At 41.1% G+C, this 13,721-nt stretch overlaps 1 protein-coding gene across 2 annotated transcripts in view; it reads left to right on the forward strand.

Moving 5' to 3' along the window:
• Nucleotides 1–13,721, forward strand: part of XRCC4 (X-ray repair cross complementing 4) — a 273,201-nt gene that overhangs the window by 23,457 nt on the left and 236,023 nt on the right. The window lies entirely within an intron of this gene.

A 13,721-nucleotide genomic window follows, 5' to 3' on the forward strand; every position in this document is an offset into this window, starting at 1 on the left:
TCGTAGAGTGGAGAATTGATGACATAATGTTATGCCAATTTAATAGAATTATATATTATCTAAAATGATAAATATACAGTATCAACATTCTTATTGATATATATTGCTCAGCCCTCCATTTTTGGCAGCTGGAGTTATATCTTTAACACAATTTCCAAAATAAAGGATTTTAGATTATTTTAGCAGTGCTGTAGAAGTATTCTACAATATATGTTATTACTTTTTCTCAAAGATTGGAAAATTTCAACTTGTAAAAAGTGGTGTAGAAGAACTCTGAATTTCCTCTGGCTTTGGTGGTTGTCACACTATCTGCAAGTGTATAGGTTTGGAAAGGCAGAGGCAAATTGAATTTCAAAGCTTTTTTCAAGGTTTTCAAATTTCTGGAGACTTTCAAACAAGCCTAGGGTTTCCACTGACCCGTTAAACAGAAGTAGTCTATGATAAAAATTTTAAAAATTGATGTTAGACCATCCTTATATAATATTGGTGGAAGCGTGAAGGTGATCGATTTTTGCTTTCTTTTTTTCTAATTTCAACAAAACCCTAACAAGTAAGGAAGCACTTTTTTTTGAACAATAAACTTTCCCGACTGATTACTTGTGTGTACATTTGCTAAATGAGAAAGTTATGAATTTTAAACCATTTGTGTTTCCGTAACAACACCGTCTCAATGCTCACATTTTACCAGGTGAGCAAATAACTCAAAAACAGAAGATAAATCACCCCCATTCTGTTTTGCGATTCAAATGCCTCTGTCCCTGCCCCCCCCCCCCATTTCTTTTTCTCTTTATTTAAACTAAGGTCAAACTAAACAGTGTCACCAGGCTTCTAATTACAGGCTATTAACAGCATACTCTGGGTGCTAATCTTTTATTCCGAAATCACTTTAGCTATCAGCCTACTTTTCTCAACCAGGGAGCACTTAAGTTAATTGATCCCATTAGAAACATGCAGTTAGCTGTCTAATGTGTAAGTCGGCATCTTTTGCATAACGGGAAAATCTTAAAACACCTGCAGGAAAGGCAATTCGCAAAAGGGCCATTACTCCCCACAAAGAAAATCCCAAATGCTCAAGTTCAGAAACGATGTTATCAATGATAACTGTGTCGTAAGAAGAGTTGGCTTCTCCTCTGTGACTTATCACTATCCAATGGGACATACAACATTCTTTGTAAACTTAATTTTAAAAGTGGCTTGTTTATTCAGGAGCTGGTGTGGAAGGTGTTTGTTCACAGTGTAGTGCCCCATCAATTGCATACCAGCCAACAGCTGATGTCCCTTATGAAAGAGTAGCCAAGCACCAAAGACACAAAGTGCTAAAGATAAGCTACTCAATCCTCCACTGTTCCGGGCTCTCAATAAAGCTACTGATTTATAAATTTGGGGTGGGACTCAACTGTTCCCACCTGCAGGCTTGTCTCAGATCCTGCCTCTGACAGGGTGAGGTGCTGATACGTGGTGTGACCCTTAGTGACCTCAGAAACAAAACACTGTCTTTCTTATGGCCCTAATCAATCAGTCCTTCTGAATCTTTTTTTTAAATTTTTTTCTTCTCCTGCAAGTTATCTAAGGCTCAAAACGAAGACTGACTGCTCTCATTTACTGAGCTGGTGAAAGCAGAGACCACTGAGACAGCCTGACTGATCGTGAAAGACATTTCAGGGGACCCCTCCGTTGCAGCCAAAGCTGACTCATAGATGTTTTGTATGGTTCGTTTAATAAGAGGCTGACCTCAGTAAGAGAATGGTTTCATAGTGCATTTCACAAAATGATTTGTAAGAAGCCTCCATTGATAATAAAGAAAATGTTGAAACCGGGTACTGTCGGCCAAGATACTTAGGTAATGCTGACTTGACTGTCACTTGACTCTTAAGTACGTGAAAAACTGAATGTGTAAACCAGCATTTGGAGTGTATGTTCATTCATTCATTCATTCAATCGTATTTATTGAGTGCTTACTGTGTGCAGAGCACTATACTAAGCGCTTGGGAAGTACAAGTTGGCAACATATAGAGATGGTCTTACTTTACCAAAAGCTACTCCTTACGTATCTCCTCTAGTAGGAAAACACGGTCAAGGTACATACCACAACCTTCAAAATTGAATTACATTCATTTTTGCAGTCACGGCAGTAGAAAATTTGAAGAAGTAATTCTTAAACGCAAGCAGTCTAAAATTCTGGAAGGCCGTAACCTTGGCGTCACCCCTGACTCCTCTCTCATTCAACCCACATATTCAATCCACTACCAAATTCTGTCCATCCTACCTTCACAACTTCACTAAAATACACCCTTTCCTCTCCATCCCTTCTGCTACCACGTTAAAACAATCACTCATCCTATCCCATCTGGATTGCTGCATTGGCTGATCTCCTGTCTCTCCCCACTCCAGGCCATACTTCGCTCTGCTGCCCGGATCATTTTTCAACAGAAATGTTCGGGACATGTCACCTCCATCCTCAGACAACTCCAGTGGTTGCCCACCCACCTTTCATTCATTCAATCGTATTTATTGAGCGCTTACTGTGTGCAGAGTACTGTACTAAGCGCTTGGGAAGTCCAAGTTGGCAACCTAGAGAGACAGGTAATTGAACATACAATTCAAAAGCACGTATATTGATGCGGGCAGGGATTGTCTCTATTGCTGCATTGTACTTTCCAAGCACTTAGTACAGTGGTCTGCACCCAGTAAGCGCTCAATAAATACGACTGAATGAATGAATATGCAAATCTTTATAAGTGCCTTGGATGGTAGGGGTGCGTACACAAGTGGTACTGATGATTGGTAAGTGGTACCTCTGCATCAAACAAAAACTCCTCACCGTTGGCTTTAAAACACTTTACCGCGTTGCTCCCTCCTACCTCAGCTGGCTTCTGTCATCATCATCAATCGTATTTATTGAGCGCTTACTATGTGCAGAGCACTGTACTAAGCGCTTGGGAAGTACAAATTGGCAACATATAGAGACAGGCCCTACCCAACAGCGGGCTCACAGTCTAAAAGGGGGAGACAGAGAACAAAACCAAACATACTAACAAAATAAATAGAATAGATATGTACAGATAAATTAAATCAATAAATAAATAGAGTAAAAAAAATGTACAAACATATACATATATACAATTCTGTCCTTCTACAACCCAGACCGCACAACTTCCCTCCTAGTGCTAACCTCCTCACCGTGCCTCAGTCTCGTCCGTCTTATTGCCGACCCCCAGCCCACGTCCTACCTCTGGCCTGGAACGCCCTCCCTCCTCAGATTCGGCGGAGTTCATTCATTCATTCATTCATTCAGTCAATCATATTTGATTTGCCCAAGGGCAAACAGTGAAGGGTTGGTGGAGCCATGGAAACTCGTTTGGTCTATCTCCGTCTGTCTGTGGCGAGAGAGAGAGAGTGTGTTTGTGTGTCTTCAAGGCCCTACTGAGAGCTCACCTCCTCCAGGAGGCCTTCCCACTGTCTCCCCCTTTTAGACTGTGAGCCCACTGTTGGGTAGGGACTGTCTCTATATGTTGCCAACTTGTACTTCCCAAGCGCTTAGTACAGTGCTCTGCACACAGTAAGCGCTCAATAAATACGATTGATTGATTCCCAGACTGAGCCCCTTCCTTCCTCTCCCCCTCATCCCCCTCTCCATCCCCCCATCTTACCTCCTTCCCTTCCCCACAGCACTTGTATGTATGTATATATGCTTTTACATATTTATTACTCTATTTTACCTGTACATATCTATTCTATTCATTTTATTTTGTTAGTATGTTTGGTTTTGTTGTCTGTCTCCCCCTTTTAGACTGTGAGCCCACTGTTGGGTAGGGACTGTCTCTATATGTTGCCAACTTGGACTTCCCAAGTGCTTAGTACAGTGCTCTGCACACAGTAAGCGCTCAATAAATACGATTGATTGATTGATTGTGTGGTACTCTCCCAAACTCTCAGTACAGTGCTCTGCACTGCCTGTATACCTGTATATATGTATGTATGTTTGTACATATTTATTACTCTATTTATTTATTTATTTTGCCTGTACATATCTATTCTGTTCATTTTATTTTGTTAGTATGTTTGGTTTTGTTGTCTGTCTCCCCCTTTTAGACTGTGAGCCCACTGTTGGGTAGGGACTGTCTCTATGTATTGCCAGTTTGTACTTCCCAAGCGCTTAGTACAGTGCTCTGCATACAGTAAGCTCTCAATAAATACGATTGATTGATTGATTGATTCAAAGCCTTATTGAAGGCAGATCTCCTCCAAGAAGCCCTCCCAGATTCAGCCCCACTTTTCCTCATCCCGCCCTTTGTCGTCACCCTGACTTGCTCCCTTTGTTCTTTATAATGATAATAATAATAACAGCATTTGTTAAGCACTTACTATGTGTGAAGCACTGTTCTACACACTGTGGGGGGATACAAGGTGATCAGATTGTCCCACGTGGGGCTCCCAGTCTTAATCCCCATTTTACAGATGGGCTCAGAGAATTTAAGTGACTTGCCCAAGGTCACACAGCAGACAATTGGCGGAGCCGGGATTAGAACCCATGACCTCAGGCTCCCGAGCCCGTACTCTTTCCACTGAGCCCTGCTGCTTCTCCCAGTCCCAAAGCCCTTGTTTTCCTTCATTTTTAAATCGTCGTATTTTGAATTTTATTCTTAGGAAGAGCTGCTCTATCTCCTTTAGACACTATTAATTGCTTATCTTATTAGTGATTTGATTTAACAACTGTTGAATTTTGCTTAGCTAACCTAGGATCTCAGTTTGGTACAGTGAAAGCCTCCCCCTTGATTTTATTGTTGTTGACTAATCAATCAATCGATCAATCGTATTTATTGAGCACTTACTGTGTGCAGAGCATCATCATCATCATCATCATCAATCATATTTATTGAGCGCTTACTATGTGCAGAGCACTGTGCTAAGCGCTTGGGAAGTACAAATTGGCAACGTATAGAGACAGTCCCTACCCAACAGTGGGCTCACAGTCTAAAAGGGGGAGACAGAGAACAAAACCAAACATACTAACAAAATAAAATAGATAGAATAGATATGTACAAGTAAAATAAATAAATACAGCACTGTACTAAGCGCTTGGGAAGTACAAATTACTAAGCACACCCTTCTGTAATTGAATTGAATGGAAAAGGAAAGAGTAATTGAGTAACATGCAGTTTCCAGTAATTTTCAAAATGAAGTATGGTGAGACATCAGGGTAGTGTACTACACAGTGGTGCATTGATTAATTGATGGAGAAGGAAATCGGGACCAAATGAGAAAAACATTTTAGAATTAAGATCAAAGAAAAGCGAACAAAGAGGCTTCCTTGTGGTCCAAACTAAACTGTTTTGCTTGTCCTAGCTGAAATTGTTGAACAACTGTTGGAAGTTAAAGCAGGAAAATCAGAGGTCAAGTGAAATGTTTTGGGTATTGCTGAACTACCTATCTTGGCTAAATTGTTTCAATATGTTGATAGGTTCTTTATTCTTAAGGAAAGAGTTCTTTACTTTTTCACTCTGTAAGGCTAAAGAATGGCACGAAAGCCTGGAATTTAATTAGAAACATTTTAGATTTGTCTGTGACTTAAGCTTGTAAATTAGGGTAATAATAATAATAATGACGGCATTTGTTAAGCACTTACTACGTGCGAAGCACTGTTCTAAGCTTTCTGCCACCAAACCCATGCTTCTGTGTACTGCTTTGTACAGATATTTTTTAATGCACGTAGGGTTTAAAATCAAAGATACAGATTGACTCATTTCAAGAAATGACGGCTTCTTGAAACTTCATTCCATGAAGGTTCAGTACAGTTTCATATGCCATCTTCTCTTTATTGAAGGTTCGTTTATATGTAGTTTGTTAAGGATATGCCTTTTTGTCTTTCAAACAGAAAGCTTAATACTTAACAGAAGTGCAGTTACAGAAGAGGTCCGATCTTCTGGCTAGGTGCAGCGGGGGATTTTTACTTAGGGGGAAAAGTCATTTATTTGTCATCAGCGTTTCATACTGTCGTTCTACATCGTGTGCCTCACGGGAGCTCGACTTAATGGGTTTTTTTACCCCTCAGAAAATGTGTGTCTTATAGGTGTGAAATTATGGTAATTGCTGAATTTCTAGTTGATGGAGCTTTAGGAATGGACTGCATGAATAGAATGGAGTGGGTCTACAATGTGAATTTTTCATGCTGAAACTCCTACTTTAGTGACGACGTGGGCTTGGAAGCCTGCACGGTGTAACAGGAAGATCTGCAGATCTTCCACAAAATCTTCCACAGATCTTCCTTATTCATCCACCAAAGTTAGTGACTGTCTTTCTGTGAATGAAGGGGTAAAAATGAAGAGCCTTAGTATTCTGGGCCTAGGCACCAGGAAAGTTTTTTGTTTTTTTTTTTAAAAAAATGCTATTTATTACGTGCTTACCATGCGGAGAAGCAGCGTCGCACAGTGGATTTTAAGAGCTTAGGTGCCAGAGGTCGTGGGTTCTAATCCCCCCCCTGCCGCTTGTCAGCTGTGTGACTTTGGGCAAGTCACTTAACTTCTCTGGGCCTCAGTTCCCTCCTCTGTAAAATGGGGATGAAGACTGTGAGCCCCACGTGGGACAACCTGATCACCTTGTATCCCCCCGCCCCAGCGCTTAGAACAGTGTTTCACACATAGTAAGTGCTTAACGAATGCCATCGTTTTTAGCCCGTTCGGTAGGGACCGTCTCTATATGTTGCCAACTTGTAACTTCCCAAGCGCTTAGTACAGTGTTCTGCACACAGTAAGTGCTCAGTAAATATGATTGAATGAATGAATGTTATGATTATTATTATTATGTGCGAAGCACGGCACTGTAAAGGCAGCACTTTACTGTACTAAGCGCTGGAATAGATGCAAGGTGACCGAGTCGGACACAGCCCATGTCCCACACGGAGCTCGCAGTCTCGCTCCCCATTTTACAAATGAGATAACTGAGGTACAGAGGAGTCAAATGACTTGCTTGAGGTCGCACAGCATTCATTCATTCATTCAATCGTGTTTATTGAGCGCTTACTGTGTGCAGAGCACTGGACTAAGCGCTTGGGAAGTACAAGTTGGCAACATATAGAGACGGTCCCTACCCAACAGCGGGCTCGCACCCGGGTCCTTCTGACTTCCACGTTTGTGCTCTATCCACTGGACCACACCGCTTCTGTTCTCAATAAATACTTGATGAGGATGAGTGAGACAAAAGAGGGATAAGAGGAAGGGTTTGGAAAGGGAATACAGACTTTTGCTTCCATTCCCCTTCACATGTTGCTTATGTTAAAGTCATTGAGTGTGGCCAACCTACTCTAAAACTCAGTTTGTTTTCCTCATTTTCCCTGCGTCCTTTGGGGAAATGAAGTGATTGCACTTGGTGGCTTACAAAAATCACAATTGTTCTGCTATAAAGTAAATTGCTGGTGCATTTATAAAGCGCAGAGCCTAGAGAATGGATAAACATTTGGGCCAGTGCCTGTTCCAGTAAAATCTCATCAAGCTGATATTGGCTTACTGACAAGAGTGCATAATTTGAAGCAACTGCTGTTCCCTGGATGACTGGATACCCTATTGTTTCTTTACTATAACTATCAACTAATCCATAGACGGTTGATTAACTCCATTTTTTCCCCAGCCCTTGGCATCACGATTTAGTTTTCCAGTGATTTCTTCTCCACTGCCGAACACCAAATGCTTCAGAATGGTTTTAATTTCTTACATTTTTTGGGTGATTGAAGATCGAGTTGAAAATGAAAATAGGTGTGCTTAAGTGAATAATTGGAATTATTTTTAAGTTTAGCATTTCAATAAAATGAAAATATTTCTATTACCTTTATTGACTTAATTTAGTTTTCTAAGTTTTATTGCTTAGAACTCATTGCTACCGGTGTCGCTATGTCTTAAACCCCTTTACTTGCTTCATGTTGATTTCGTCTCTTCTTCTTTAAAGCAATAGTAGCCCACTGTTGGGTAGGGACTGTCTCTATATGTTGCCAACTTGTACTTCCCAAGCGCTTAGTACAGTGTTCTGCACACAGTAAGTGCTCAATAAATACGATTGATTGATTAATAGTACTAGCAGCAAAGGTATTTATTGACTGTGTACTAAGCACTTGGGAAAGTGCAATAGAAGTGACTGCTCAAAGGAGCATTGTAAATTTTTTACTCAGACAAAAGTTATATTTTTCCAACTGTAAGCTTTATAGCAGTGAAAAGATTAACTGTCAATCGAGAGACACACACACACACAGTCTTTCAATCCACTTAATTAAAATGTTCACACAGAAATTGACTGAAGTACTATGTAGAACCATTAAAGCTTTTAATGATGCCGACAGGTGAGAATAATAGTCTAAATAATCCTGAATTCCTCTTTGATAGATTAGCCATTCTTGTTCTTTTTATAGCCTTGGAAATATTTATTAGTTAATCCACTCAATTCTGCCAGAATATAAATTTTCACTGGAAAGACGGGTAGAATTAGGAGTGGTTGTCCTTCAATCGGTGATATTTACTGATCGATTACTGTTCACAGAACACCCTACTAAGTACTCGGAAGATTACAGTAGAGTTGGTAAGCATGATCCTTGCCCCCAGGTAGCTTGCAATCTAGTGGATCTCCATCTGGATACAGCACGGGGTAGTTGAAAGAAACAGTTACGTGCATGGGTGTGCGACTTCAGGCACGGGAGGAGGACTTTGATTAGAGTTTTCCTTAATGAGGGATCCTGCAAAAATGCAACCCTTGTGAAGAACTCAGTGTACTTCACTTTGGTGATTGTCTGTGCCAGGATGGAGCTGCTTGTCTTCTTGGAAAGGACTCTAAGCATGGGTCTGCTCTTTGCAATTTTTAATATTATTCTATCAAATAATTTATAGAGGAAGTGCAAGCTTTTTGCAAATATTCATGCTCCTGAATTGGGGAATGGAGTAACTAATGAAAAAAAATAGATCGTTTAAATGAAATTATGATCTAGTTATTCCAAGACTTACGATCCAGCTTGTCTGTCGTCTGCTAGGCCTGCCTTTCATCACTTCTCGGTCCATAATTCCCTAACCCTCACTTTTCTCTAAACGTTTTTCCACTCCCTACTACCCGCCTTGATTTTCCCATAGGGATTTCGGGTAGAGAGGTGAAAGCCAACTCAAGAGTTATCTGCCTGTCAGTTGATATCATCTCTGCTATTTTGTAATTAGTTGTAGTTGTAAAGTTTCTTGTGGGTACAAATGGAGAATTCAGTACTTCAAGCAGTCAACTGTATTTATTGATTACTTTGTGCAAAGCGCTGTACTAAGTTCTTGGAAGAGTACAATAGGATATAATCAGTAGACATGTTCCCTGCCCACAATCAATCAATCAATCAATCGTATTTATTGAGCGCTTACTATGTGCAGAGCACTGTACTAAGCGCTTGGGAAGTACAAATTGGCAACACATAGAGACAGTCCTTACCCAACAGTGGGCTCACAGTCTAAAAGGGGGAGACAGAGAACAGAACCAAACATACCAACAAAATAAAATAAATAGGATAGAAATGTACAAGTAAAATAAATAAATAAATAAATAGAGTAATAAATATGTACAGTCATCCCCACAATGACTGTACAGTCTAGAGGGGATGCAGACGTATGTACATGGATATGTACATAAGTGCTATAGGGCTGACTGGGGGAAGGGGGACATGAATGAATGAATGAAAAGGTGCAAAATTTGAGTGCAAGGGTGATGCAGAGGGGTGGGAGAAGAGGAACTGAGGGTTTAGTTGGGGAAGGCCTCTTGGAGGAGGTGTTTTTAAGGCTTTGAAGGTAGGGAGAGTGAACATCTGTTGGGTCTGAAGAGGGAGGGAGTTCGAGGCTACAGGCAGGATGTGATCGAGGGGTCGGTGGCGAGATAAGATGAGATTGAGGTACAGTGAGTAGGTTGGCATTAGTGGAGAAAAGTGTGAAGACTGGGTTGTAGTAAGAAATCAGGGGGGTGAAGTAAGAGGGGACAAGGTGATTGAGTGCTTTAAAGCTGATGGTAAGGATTTTGTATGTGAAGCGAAGTGGGGAAACATTGACCGAACGGTTCTGTAGAAAAGTGATCTGGGTAGCCGAGTGAAGTATGGAATAGAGTGGGAAGAGACAGGAGGCAGGGACATCAGCAAGGGAGCTGATGCAGTAATAAAGGTGGGCTAGAATACATGCTGAGAGTAGCGTGGCAGCAGTTTGGATGGAGAGGAAGGGGCAGATTTTAGCGATATTGTGAAGGCACAACCGATAGGATTTGGTGATAGATTGAGTGTGTGGGTTGAATGAGAGAGAATAAAATCTATTCTATTTATTTTATTTTGTTAGTATGTTTGGTTTTGCTCTCTGTCTCCCCCTTTTAGACTGTGAGTCCACTGTTGGGTAGGGACTGTCTCTATATGTTGCCAACTTGTACTTCCCAAGCGCTTAGTACAGTGCTCTGCACACAGTAAGCGCTCAATAAATACGATTGATTGATTGAGAGAGGGGGTCTAGGATAATGTCAAGGTTACAGGCTTGTCAGACAGGCGAGGTTGGTGGTGCTTTTTACAGTGGTGGGAAATTCAGGAGGAAGACAGGGTTTCAGTGGAAATGTGAAGAGTTCACTTTTGGAGGTGTCAGAAATTACTTCAAAAATGGTGCCATCGAATAAAATGTACTATCTCTATAGATTTGTCTATTTATTTTTTATTGATGGCATTTACTAAGCGCTTACTATGTGGAAAGCACTGTTCTAAACGCTGGAGAGGTTACAAGGCGATGAGGTTGTCCCACGGGGGGCTCACAATCTTAATCCCCATTTTACAGATGAGGTAACTGAGGCCCAGAGAAGTTAAGTGACTTGCCCAAAGTCACACAGCTGACAACTGGTGGAGCCGGGATTTGAACTCCTGACCTCCGACTCCAAAGCCCGGGCTCTTTCCACTGAGCCACCCTGCTTCTCCATACTTATTATTATTTCATTCCATTATTCCATTAATTCCATTCCATTCCATTAATTATTTCATTATTTCATTACTATTACTTATTTCATTCCATACTTGTGAACATACACACTTTTAATTGCCTTGAAATGAATAAATGCCTTCATTATAAACTAGTGCCTAATATATCACTACCGTCTCTGTGCAGGTGACTCCCAAATGTACCTCTCTAGCCCCGACTTCTCTCTTCCTTTGAAATCTGGAGTTTTCTCCTGCCTCCAGGACAGTTGTACCTTAAATTCAGTGGGTATCAAACTGAACTTCTCATCTTCCCTCCCGAATCTTCCTTTCCACTTAACTTTCTCGTCACATTTGACAATACTACATTCCTCCTTCTTTTCAAAGCTCAGAACTGTGGCATTCAGCGGGGCTTTCTCTTTTCCCCTCCCCACAGCACCTGTATATATGTATATATGTTTGTACATATTTATTACTCTGTTTTACTTGTACATATTTATTCTATTTATTTTATTTGGTTTATATGTTTTGTTTTGTTGTTTGTCTCCCCCTTCTAGACTGTGAGCCCGCTGTTGGGTAGGGACCATTTCTATATCATCATCATCAATCGTATTTATTGAGCGCTTACTATGTGCAGAGCACTGTACTAAGCGCTTGGGAAGTACAAATTGGCAACATATAGAGACAGTCCCTACCCAACAGTGGGCTCACAGTCTAAAAGGGGGAGACAGAGAACAAAACCAAACATACTAACAAAATAAAATAAATAGAATGGATAAATACAAGAAAAATAAATAAATAAATAAATAGAGTAATAAATATGTACAAACATGTTGCAAACTTGTACTTCCCAAGTGCTTAGTACAGTGCTCTGCACACAGTAAGCGCTCAATAAATACGATTGAATGAATGAATGAATGAACCCCCATAAGCAGGCTGTTGCTACACTGTTGTCTTTTCCTCCACAACATTTCCAGGATCCACCTCTTCTCCTCCACCCAGATGGCCACTCCTGCTCCAGGCACTTGTTGTATTCTAGCTTGACTAATTGCATCAGCCCTGTCATTGTTAATAATAATAATAATAATAATAATAGCATTTATTAAGCACTTACTATGTGCAAAGCACTGTTCTAAGCGCTGGGGAGGTTACAAGGTGATCAGGTTGTCCCACGGGGGGCTCCCAGTCTTAATCCCCATTTTACAGTTGAGGTAACTGAGGCCCGAAGTGAAGTGACTTGCCCAAAGTCACACAGCTGGCAATTGGCAGAGTCGGGATTTGAACCCATGACCTCTGACTCCAAAACCTTTGCCTTCTCTCTGCCTTTGGTCAGTACCCTATCCAATCCATACTTCACTCTCCTTGTCCGATCATTTTTCTAAAATGTCATTCTCCCCTCTCAAAACCCTCCAAATCTTACGCATTTCTTTCTGCACCAAGGAGAAACTCTTGACCATTGGCTTAAATCACTCAATAAGCTCTATTCCATCTCCACATCAACTCACTTCTCCCACTACACCCCAGCTCAAACTCTTTGTTCCTCTCAATCTCATCTACTCACTGTGTCTTTTCCTTGTCTCCCCCATCACCGACCTCTTGCTGAAGTCCTTCTTCCTTCCTGGAACTCGCCTTCACGTCAGATAGACCGCAGTTCTCTTGTTTTAATCAATCAGTCAATCAATCAATCGTATTTATTGAGCGCTTACTGTGTGCAGAGCACTGCACTAAGCGCTTGGGAAGTACAGGTTGGCAACATATAGAGACGGTCCCTCCCCAACAGTGGGCTCGCAGTTTTAAAGCACCTCTGAAATCACATCAGAGAAGCAGCATGGCTCAGTGGAAAGAGTACGGGCTTTGGAGTCAGGGGTCATGGGTTTGAATCCCGGCTCCGCCACTTATCGGCTGTGTGACTTTGGGCAAGTCGCTTCACTTCTCTGGGCCTCAGTTCCCTCATCTGTAAAACGAGGATAAAGACTGTGAGCCCCATGTGGGACAACCTGATCACCTTGTAACCTCCCCAGCGCTTAGAACAGTACTTTGCACATAGTAAGCGCTTAATAAATACCATCATTATTATTATTATTATTATCTCCTCTAGGAAGCCTGCTCTGATTAATTTCTTAATCTATTTTATACTCTCCCTAGGGCCTCTTCAGCACTTCTGCATCACATAAACCGTTAAATGACCTCGAGTAGTATTTCTGTACATATCTTATATAAACTGTTACTGAAGCAGTAACTTATGGTCAGATCCCCTTTCTTTCTTCCTCCTAGCAGATGTTCAATTTCGGGTCTTCCTTCCCTGCCTAATAGTAACCTCCTCGAGGGCAGGGATCGTGTCTCCAGTTTTCCTGTACTGAGAGTCTCTTAGTACAGTAGGCTCTCTAATTTCTATTGAGTGGTTGATGGTATATTCTCTTAATCATCACTGGCGAGCAGTAACCACTAATTGGATTTCCATTTCTTGATGAATGTATATAACTAATTTGTACTTTATATTGTTTTGATGGTATACTGTACGATTTATGTGTCACATTGAGGCAGTAGTCAAACTGAGAATTCAGATTTTGGGGTAGGTCAGAGGAAATGTGTAGATGCCTATTCATGCCATATATAATAATGATGGTATTTGTTAAGGTAGAGAGGTGAAACCCAACTCAGGAGTTATCTGCCTGTCAGTTGATATCATCATCATCAATCGTATTTATTGAGCGCTTACTGGGTGCAGAGCACTGTACTAAGCGCTTGGGAAGTACAATTTGGCAACATATAGAGATCATCT

Source organism: Tachyglossus aculeatus, chromosome 23 (assembly GCF_015852505.1).
Source record: "Tachyglossus aculeatus isolate mTacAcu1 chromosome 23, mTacAcu1.pri, whole genome shotgun sequence".
Taxonomy (NCBI): Eukaryota; Metazoa; Chordata; class Mammalia; order Monotremata; family Tachyglossidae; genus Tachyglossus; species Tachyglossus aculeatus.